Source organism: Eucyclogobius newberryi, unplaced genomic scaffold, assembly GCF_026437365.1.
Source record: "Eucyclogobius newberryi isolate DKJ021-1_F unplaced genomic scaffold, fEucNew1.0.hap1 SCAF_92, whole genome shotgun sequence".
In the NCBI taxonomy this organism is placed as follows: domain Eukaryota; kingdom Metazoa; phylum Chordata; class Actinopteri; order Gobiiformes; family Gobiidae; genus Eucyclogobius; species Eucyclogobius newberryi.
The window spans coordinates 77,616-87,136 of NW_027316535.1; positions in this window are offsets into that span (position 1 = coordinate 77,616).

Here is a 9,521-nt window from a genome sequence, read left to right on the forward strand (position 1 = left end):
GCAGCTTAAAGGAGAGGTATGAGAGCAGCTTAAAGGAGAGGTATGAGAGCAGCTTAAAGGAGAGGTATGAGAGCAGCTTAAAGGAGAGGTATGAGAGCAGCTTAAAGGAGAGGTATGAGAGCAGCTTAAAGGAGAGGTATGAGAGCAGCTTAAAGGAGAGGTATGAGAGCAGCTTAAAGGAGAGGTATGAGAGCAGCTTAAAGGAGAGGTATGAGAGCAGCTTAAAGGAGAGGTATGAGAGCAGCTTAAAGGAGAGGTATGAGAGCAGGTTAAAGGAGAGGTATGAGAGCAGCTTAAAGGAGAGGTATGAGAGCAGCTTAAAGGAGAGGTATGAGAGCAGCTTAAAGGAGAGGTATGAGAGCAGCTTAAAGGAGAGGTATGAGAGCAGCTTAAAGGAGAGGTATGAGAGCAGGTTAAAGGAGAAGTATGAGAGCAGGTTAAAGGAGAGGTATGAGAGCAGCTTAAAGGAGAGGTATGAGAGCAGCTTAAAGGAGAGGTATCAGAGCAGCTTAAAGGAGAGGTATGAGAGCAGCTTAAAGGAGAGGTATGAGAGCAGCTTAAAGGAGAGGTATGAGAGCAGCTTAAAGGAGAGGTATGAGAGCAGCTTAAAGGAGAGGTATGAGAGCAGGTTAAAGGAGAGGTATGAGAGCAGGTTAAAGGAGAGGTATGAGAGCAGCTTAAAGGAGAGGTATGAGAGCAGCTTAAAGGAGAGGTATGAGAGCAGCTTAAAGGAGAGGTATGAGAGCAGCTTAAAGGAGAGGTATGAGAGCAGCTTAAAGGAGAGGTATGAGAGCAGCTTAAAGGAGAGGTATGAGAGCAGCTTAAAGGAGAGGTATGAGAGCAGCTTAAAGGAGAGGTATGAGAGCAGCTTAAAGGAGAGGTATGAGAGCAGGTTAAAGGAGAGGTATGAGAGCAGCTTAAAGGAGAGGTATGAGAGCAGCTTAAAGGAGAGGTATGAGAGCAGCTTAAAGGAGAGGTATGAGAGCAGCTTAAAGGAGAGGTATGAGAGCAGCTTAAAGGAGAGGTATGAGAGCAGGTTAAAGGAGAAGTATGAGAGCAGGTTAAAGGAGAGGTATGAGAGCAGCTTAAAGGAGAGGTATGAGAGCAGCTTAAAGGAGAGGTATGAGAGCAGCTTAAAGGAGAGGTATGAGAGCAGGTTAAAGGAGAGGTATGAGAGCAGGTTAAAGGAGAGATATCGGAGCACATTAAAGGAGAGGTATCAGAGCAGGTTAAAGGAGAGATATCGGAGCACGTTAAAGGAGAGGTATCAGAGCAGGTTAAAGGAGAGGTATCAGAGCAGGTTAAAGGAGAGATATCGGAGCACGTTAAAGGAGAGGTATCAGAGCAGGTTAAAGGAGAGGTATGAGAGCAGGTTAAAGGAGAGGTATGAGAGCAGGTTAAAGGAGAGGTATGAGAGCAGGTTAAAGGAGAGGTATCAGAGCAGGTTAAAGGAGAGGTATGAGAGTAGGTTAAAGGAGAGGTATCAGAGCAGGTTAAAGGAGAGGTATCGGAGCAGGTTAAAGGAGAGATATCGGAGCACGTTAAAGGAGAGGTATCGGAGCAGGTTAAAGGAGAGGTATCAGAGCAGCTTAAAGGAGAGGTATCAGAGCAGGTTAAAGGAGAGGTATGAGAGGAGGTTAAAGGAGAGGTATGAGAGCAGGTTAAATGAGAGGTATGAGAGCAGCTTAAAGGAGAGGTATGAGAGCAGCTTAAAGGAGAGGTATGAGAGCAGCTTAAAGGAGAGGTATGAGAGCAGGTTAAAGGAGAGGTATCAGAGCAGCTTAAAGGAGAGGTATGAGAGCAGCTTAAAGGAGAGATATCGGAGCACATTAAAGGAGAGGTATCAGAGCAGGTTAAAGGAGAGATATCGGAGCACGTTAAAGGAGAGGTATCAGAGCAGGTTAAAGGAGAGGTATCAGAGCAGGTTAAAGGAGAGGTGTCAGAGCAGGTTAAAGGAGAGGTATCAGAGCAGCTTAAAGGAGAGGTATGAGAGCAGGTTAAAGGAGAGGTATGAGAGCAGGTTAAAGGAGAGGTATGAGAGCAGGTTAAAGGAGAGGTATCAGAGCAGGTTAAAGGAGAGGTATGAGAGTAGGTTAAAGGAGAGGTATCAGAGCAGGTTAAAGGAGAGGTATCGGAGCAGGTTAAAGGAGAGATATCGGAGCACGTTAAAGGAGAGGTATCGGAGCAGGTTAAAGGAGAGGTATCAGAGCAGCTTAAAGGAGAGGTATCAGAGCAGGTTAAAGGAGAGGTATGAGAGGAGGTTAAAGGAGAGGTATGAGAGCAGGTTAAAGGAGAGGTGTCAGAGCAGGTTAAAGGAGAGGTATCAGAGCAGGTTAAAGGAGAGGTATCAGAGCAGGTTAAAGGAGAGGTATGAGAGCAGCTTAAAGGAGAGGTATCAGAGCAGGTTAAAGGAGAGGTATGAGAGCAGGTTAAAGGAGAGGTATCAGAGCAGGTTAAAGGAGAGGTATGAGAGCAGGTTAAAGGAGAGGTATCAGAGCAGGTTAAAGGAGAGGTATCGGAGCACGTTAAAGGAGAGGTATCAGAGCAGGTTAAAGGAGAGATATCGGAGCACGTTAAAGGAGAGGTATCAGAGCAGGTTAAAGGAGAGGTATCAGAGCAGCTTAAAGGAGAGGTATCAGAGCAGGTTAAAGGAGAGGTATCAGAGCAGCTTAAAGGAGAGGTATGAGAGCAGGTTAAAGGAGAGGTATCAGAGCAGGTTAAAGGAGAGGTATGAGAGCAGGTTAAAGGAGAGGTATGAGAGCAGGTTAAAGGAGAGGTATGAGAGCAGGTTAAAGGAGAGGTGTCAGAGCAGGTTAAAGGAGAGGTATCAGAGCAGGTTAAAGGAGAGGTATGAGAGCAGGTTAAAGGAGAGGTATCAGAGCAGCTTAAAGGAGAGGTATGAGAGCAGCTTAAAGGAGAGGTATCAGAGCAGCTTAAAGGAGAGGTATGAGAGCAGGTTAAAGGAGAGGTATGAGAGCAGGTTAAAGGAGAGGTATCAGAGCAGGTTAAAGGAGAGGTGTCAGAGCAGGTTAAAGGAGAGGTATCAGAGCAGGTTAAAGGAGAGGTATCAGAGCAGGTTAAAGGAGAGGTATCAGAGCAGGTTAAAGGAGAGGTATGAGAGCAGGTTAAAGGAGAGGTATGAGAGCAGCTTAAAGGAGAGGTATGAGAGCAGCTTAAAGGAGAGGTATGAGAGCAGCTTAAAGGAGAGGTATGAGAGCAGCTTAAAGGAGAGGTATGAGAGCAGCTTAAAGGAGAGGTATGAGAGCAGGTTAAAGGAGAGGTGTCAGAGCAGGTTAAAGGAGAGGTATCAGAGCAGGTTAAAGGAGAGGTGTCAGAGCAGGTTAAAGGAGAGGTATCAGAGCAGGTTAAAGGAGAGGTATCAGAGCAGGTTAAAGGAGAGGTATCAGAGCAGCTTAAAGGAGAGGTATCAGAGCAGGTTAAAGGAGAGTTATCGGAGCACGTTAAAGGAGAGGTATCAGAGCATGTTAAAGGAGAGGTATCAGAGCAGGTTAAAGGAGAGATATCGGAGCAGGTTAAAGGAGAGGTATCAGAGCAGGTTAAAGGAGAGGTATCAGAGCAGGTTAAAGGAGAGGTATCAGAGCATGTTAAAGGAGAGGTGTAGTGTTCCTTTAATGTCTCACCAGACGCCGCTAATGAATATGTGTAGCGACCACTTAACTTGGGCTTTTTTTTTTAGTGCAGATTTTTTGACTACAGAACTTGTAGCTCCTGAGTCCACAAGAAAATTGATTTTTTCACCATTAACAATTAAAGAGAACTCTGGAAATTTAGAACTTGATTGAGATGTTGTGAGATAAATTTCATTAGGTTTAGCAGCTCGAGCCTCGAGATGAGAGATAGCGTGTGTGAGTAGTGTATCGTGCTCGTTACCCTCCTGCAGAGACAAGTGCTCTGGGTGTGTCGTCCCGGCTGCTGTTTCTGCCACGCCCTGAGACCCCCCTTCAGCCCCGTCCAGTCAGTCCGACCCATAATTCCCTCCAGGCCGCTGTTGGTTTAGGTGCTGTGGTGGCACTGGATATGGCTGCTGCTGTGGCCCTGACCAGGCCTGTTGCTGTGTGGCGTGTGGCGTGTGGCGTGTGGCGTGTGGCGTGTGGCGTGTGGCGTGTGGCGTGTGGCGTGTGGCGTGTGGCGTGTGACGTGTGGCGTGTGGCGTGTGGCGTGTGGCGTGTGGCGTGTGGCGTGTGGCGTGTGGCGAGTGGCGAGTGGCGTGTGGCGTGTGGCGTGTGGCGTGTGGCGTGTGGCGTGTGACGTGTGGCGTGTGGCGTGTGGCGTGTGGCCTGTTGCTGTGTGGCGTGTGGCGTGTGGCGTGTGGCGTGTGACGTGTGACGTGTGGCGTGTGACGTGTGACGTGTGGCGTGTGGCGTGTGACGTGTGGCGTGTGGCGTGTGACGTGTGACGTGTGGCGTGTGACGTGTGGCGTGTGGCGTGTGGCGTGTGACGTGTGGCGTGTGGCGTGTGGCGTGTGGCGAGTGGCGTGTGGCGTGTGGCGTGTGGCCTGTTGCTGTGTGGCGTGTGGCGTGTGGCGTGTGGCGTGTGGCGTGTGGCGTGTGACGTGTGGCGTGTGGCGTGTGGCGTGTGGCGTGTGACGTGTGGCGTGTGGCGTGTGGCGTGTGACGTGTGGCGTGTGGCGTGTGGCGTGTGGCGAGTGGCGTGTGGCGTGTGGCGTGTGGCCTGTTGCTGTGTGGCGTGTGGCGTGTGGCGTGTGGCGTGTGGCGTGTGGCGTGTGACGTGTGGCGTGTGGCGTGTGGCGTGTGGCGTGTGGCGTGTGACGTGTGGCGTGTGGCGCTTTGTATCTTCACCTCGTCTCGTCTCGTCGGCCCCGCCCGACATTTAGCTTTCACTAAACTAATCGTCTCAGACAAAACTCGACCAAAGCTTTAGTGTTAAAACCAGGCGATTGGTCAGTGGGTCCAGGTGTGTTCTGACCCTGTCCCCAGTGTGTTCTGACCCTGTCCCCAGTGTGTTCTGACCCTGTCCCCAGTGTGTGTTCTGACCCTGTCCCCAGTGTGTTCTGACCCTGTCCCCAGTGTGTTCTGACCCTGTCCCCAGTGTGTTCTGACCCTGTCCCCAGTGTGTTCTGACCCTGTCCCCAGTGTGTTCTGACCCTGTCCCCAGTGTGTTCTGACCCTGTCCCCAGTGTGTTCTGACCCTGTCCCCAGTGTGTTCTGACCCTGTCCCCAGTGTGTTCTGACCCTGTCCCCAGTGTGTGTTCTGACCCTGTCCCCAGTGTGTTCTGACCCTGTCCCCAGTGTGTTCTGACCCTGTCCCCAGCGTGTGTTCTGACCCTGTCCCCAGTGTGTTCTGACCCTGTCCCCAGTGTGTGTTCTGACCCTGTCCCCAGTGTGTGTTCTGACCCTGTCCCCAGTGTGTTCTGACCCTGTCCCCAGTGTGTGTTCTGACCCTGTCCCCAGTGTGTGTTCTGACCCTGTCCCCAGTGTGTGTTCTGACCCTGTCCCCAGTGTGTTCTGACCCTGTCCCCAGTGTGTTCTGACCCTGTCCCCAGTGTGTTCTGACCCTGTCCCCAGTGTGTTCTGACCCTGTCCCCAGTGTGTTCTGACCCTGTCCCCAGTGTGTTCTGACCCTGTCCCCAGTGTGTTCTGACCCTGTCCCCAGCGTGTGTTCTGACCCTGTCCCCAGTGTGTTCTGACCCTGTCCCCAGTGTGTTCTGACCCTGTCCCCAGTGTGTTCTGACCCTGTCCCCAGTGTGTGTTCTGACCCTGTCCCCAGCGTGTGTTCTGACCCTGTCCCCAGTGTGTTCTGACCCTGTCCCCAGTGTGTTCTGACCCTGTCCCCAGTGTGTGTTCTGACCCTGTCCCCAGTGTGTTCTGACCCTGTCCCCAGTGTGTTCTGACCCTGTCCCCAGTGTGTGTTCTGACCCTGTCCCCAGTGTGTTCTGACCCTGTCCCCAGTGTGTTCTGACCCTGTCCCCAGTGTGTTCTGACCCTGTCCCCAGTGTGTGTTCTGACCCTGTCCCCAGTGTGTGTTCTGACCCTGTCCCCAGTGTGTTCTGACCCTGTCCCCAGTGTGTGTTCTGACCCTGTCCCCAGTGTGTTCTGACCCTGTCCCCAGTGTGTTCTGACCCTGTCCCCAGTGTGTTCTGACCCTGTCCCCAGTGTGTTCTGACCCTGTCCCCAGTGTGTGTTCTGACCCTGTCCCCAGTGTGTCTGACCCTGTCCCCAGTGTGTTCTGACCCTGTCCCCAGTGTGTTCTGACCCTGTCCCCAGTGTGTTCTGACCCTGTCCCCAGTGTGTTCTGACCCTGTCCCCAGTGTGTGTTCTGACCCTGTCCCCAGTGTGTTCTGACCCTGTCCCCAGTGTGTTCTGACCCTGTCCCCAGTGTGTTCTGACCCTGTCCCCAGTGTGTTCTGACCCTGTCCCCAGTGTGTTCTGACCCTGTCCCCAGTGTGTTCTGACCCTGTCCCCAGTGTGTGTTCTGACCCTGTCCCCAGTGTGTGTTCTGACCCTGTCCCCAGTGTGTTCTGACCCTGTCCCCAGTGTGTTCTGACCCTGTCCCCAGCGTGTGTTCTGACCCTGTCCCCAGTGTGTTCTGACCCTGTCCCCAGTGTGTTCTGACCCTGTCCCCAGTGTGTTCTGACCCTGTCCCCAGTGTGTTCTGACCCTGTCCCCAGTGTGTTCTGACCCTGTCCCCAGTGTGTTCTGACCCTGTCCCCAGTGTGTGTTCTGACCCTGTCCCCAGTGTGTCTGACCCTGTCCCCAGTGTGTGTTCTGACCCTGTCCCCAGTGTGTGTTCTGACCCTGTCCCCAGTGTGTGTTCTGACCCTGTCCCCAGTGTGTTCTGACCCTGTCCCCAGTGTGTTCTGACCCTGTCCCCAGTGTGTTCTGACCCTGTCCCCAGTGTGTCTGACCCTGTCCCCAGTGTGTGTTCTGACCCTGTCCCCAGTGTGTCTGACCCTGTCCCCAGTGTGTTTGATCCTGTCCCCAGTGTGTCTGACCCTGTCCCCAGTGTGTGTTCTGACCCTGTCCCCAGTGTGTTCTGACCCTGTCCCCAGTGTGTGTTCTGACCCTGTCCCCAGTGTGTTCTGACCCTGTCCCCAGTGTGTTCTGACCCTGTCCCCAGCGTGTGTTCTGACCCTGTCCCCAGTGTGTTCTGACCCTGTCCCCAGTGTGTTCTGACCCTGTCCCCAGCGTGTGTTCTGACCCTGTCCCCAGCGTGTGTTCTGACCCTGTCCCCAGTGTGTTCTGACCCTGTCCCCAGTGTGTGTTCTGACCCTGTCCCCAGTGTGTGTTCTGACCCTGTCCCCAGCGTGTGTTCTGACCCTGTCCCCAGTGTGTTCTGACCCTGTCCCCAGTGTGTTCTGACCCTGTCCCCAGTGTGTTCTGACCCTGTCCCCAGTGTGTTCTGACCCTGTCCCCAGTGTGTTCTGACCCTGTCCCCAGTGTGTGTTCTGACCCTGTCCCCAGTGTGTGTTCTGACCCTGTCCCCAGTGTGTGTTCTGACCCTGTCCCCAGTGTGTGTTCTGACCCTGTCCCCAGTGTGTTCTGACCCTGTCCCCAGTGTGTTCTGACCCTGTCCCCAGTGTGTCTGACCCTGTCCCCAGTGTGTGTTCTGACCCTGTCCCCAGTGTGTCTGACCCTGTCCCCAGTGTGTTTGATCCTGTCCCCAGTGTGTCTGACCCTGTCCCCAGTGTGTCTGACCCTGTCTCCAGTGTGTGTTCTGACCCTGTCCCCAGTGTGTTCTGACCCTGTCCCCAGTGTGTGTTCTGACCCTGTCCCCAGTGTGTGTTCTGACCCTGTCCCCAGCGTGTGTTCTGACCCTGTCCCCAGTGTGTTCTGACCCTGTCCCCAGTGTGTGTTCTGACCCTGTCCCCAGTGTGTGTTCTGACCCTGTCCCCAGTGTGTTCTGACCCTGTCCCCAGTGTGTGTTCTGACCCTGTCCCCAGCGTGTGTTCTGACCCTGTCCCCAGTGTGTTCTGACCCTGTCCCCAGCGTGTGTTCTGACCCTGTCCCCAGTGTGTTCTGACCCTGTCCCCAGTGTGTTCTGACCCTGTCCCCAGTGTGTGTTCTGACCCTGTCCCCAGTGTGTTCTGACCCTGTCCCCAGCGTGTGTTCTGACCCTGTCCCCAGCGTGTGTTCTGACCCTGTCCCCAGTGTGTGTTCTGACCCTGTCCCCAGTGTGTTCTGACCCTGTCCCCAGTGTGTTCTGACCCTGTCCCCAGTGTGTGTTCTGACCCTGTCCCCAGCGTGTGTTCTGACCCTGTCCCCAGTGTGTTCTGACCCTGTCCCCAGCGTGTGTTCTGACCCTGTCCCCAGTGTGTGTTCTGACCCTGTCCCCAGTGTGTTCTGACCCTGTCCCCAGTGTGTGTTCTGACCCTGTCCCCAGTGTGTTCTGACCCTGTCCCCAGTGTGTTCTGACCCTGTCCCCAGTGTGTGTTCTGACCCTGTCCCCAGTGTGTTCTGACCCTGTCCCCAGTGTGTTCTGACCCTGTCCCCAGTGTGTTCTGACCCTGTCCCCAGTGTGTGTTCTGACCCTGTCCCCAGTGTGTTCTGACCCTGTCCCCAGTGTGTTCTGACCCTGTCCCCAGTGTGTGTTCTGACCCTGTCCCCAGTGTGTTCTGACCCTGTCCCCAGTGTGTTCTGACCCTGTCCCCAGTGTGTTCTGACCCTGTCCCCAGTGTGTGTTCTGACCCTGTCCCCAGTGTGTTCTGACCCTGTCCCCAGTGTGTTCTGACCCTGTCCCCAGTGTGTTCTGACCCTGTCCCCAGTGTGTTCTGACCCTGTCCCCAGTGTGTTCTGACCCTGTCCCCAGTGTGTGTTCTGACCCTGTCCCCAGTGTGTGTTCTGACCCTGTCCCCAGTGTGTTCTGACCCTGTCCCCAGTGTGTTCTGACCCTGTCCCCAGCGTGTGTTCTGACCCTGTCCCCAGTGTGTTCTGACCCTGTCCCCAGTGTGTTCTGACCCTGTCCCCAGTGTGTTCTGACCCTGTCCCCAGTGTGTTCTGACCCTGTCCCCAGTGTGTTCTGACCCTGTCCCCAGTGTGTTCTGACCCTGTCCCCAGTGTGTGTTCTGACCCTGTCCCCAGGTGTGTTCTGACCCTGTCCCCAGTGTGTTCTGACCCTGTCCCCAGTGTGTTCTGACCCTGTCCCCAGTGTGTTCTGACCCTGTCCCCAGTGTGTTCTGACCCTGTCCCCAGTGTGTCTGACCCTGTCCCCAGTGTGTGTTCTGACCCTGTCCCCAGTGTGTGTTCTGACCCTGTCCCCAGTGTGTGTTCTGACCCTGTCCCCAGTGTGTTCTGACCCTGTCCCCAGTGTGTTCTGACCCTGTCCCCAGTGTGTTCTGACCCTGTCCCCAGTGTGTCTGACCCTGTCCCCAGTGTGTGTTCTGACCCTGTCCCCAGTGTGTCTGACCCTGTCCCCAGTGTGTTTGATCCTGTCCCCAGTGTGTCTGACCCTGTCCCCAGTGTGTGTTCTGACCCTGTCCCCAGTGTGTTCTGACCCTGTCCCCAGTGTGTGTTCTGACCCTGTCCCCAGTGTGTTCTGACCCT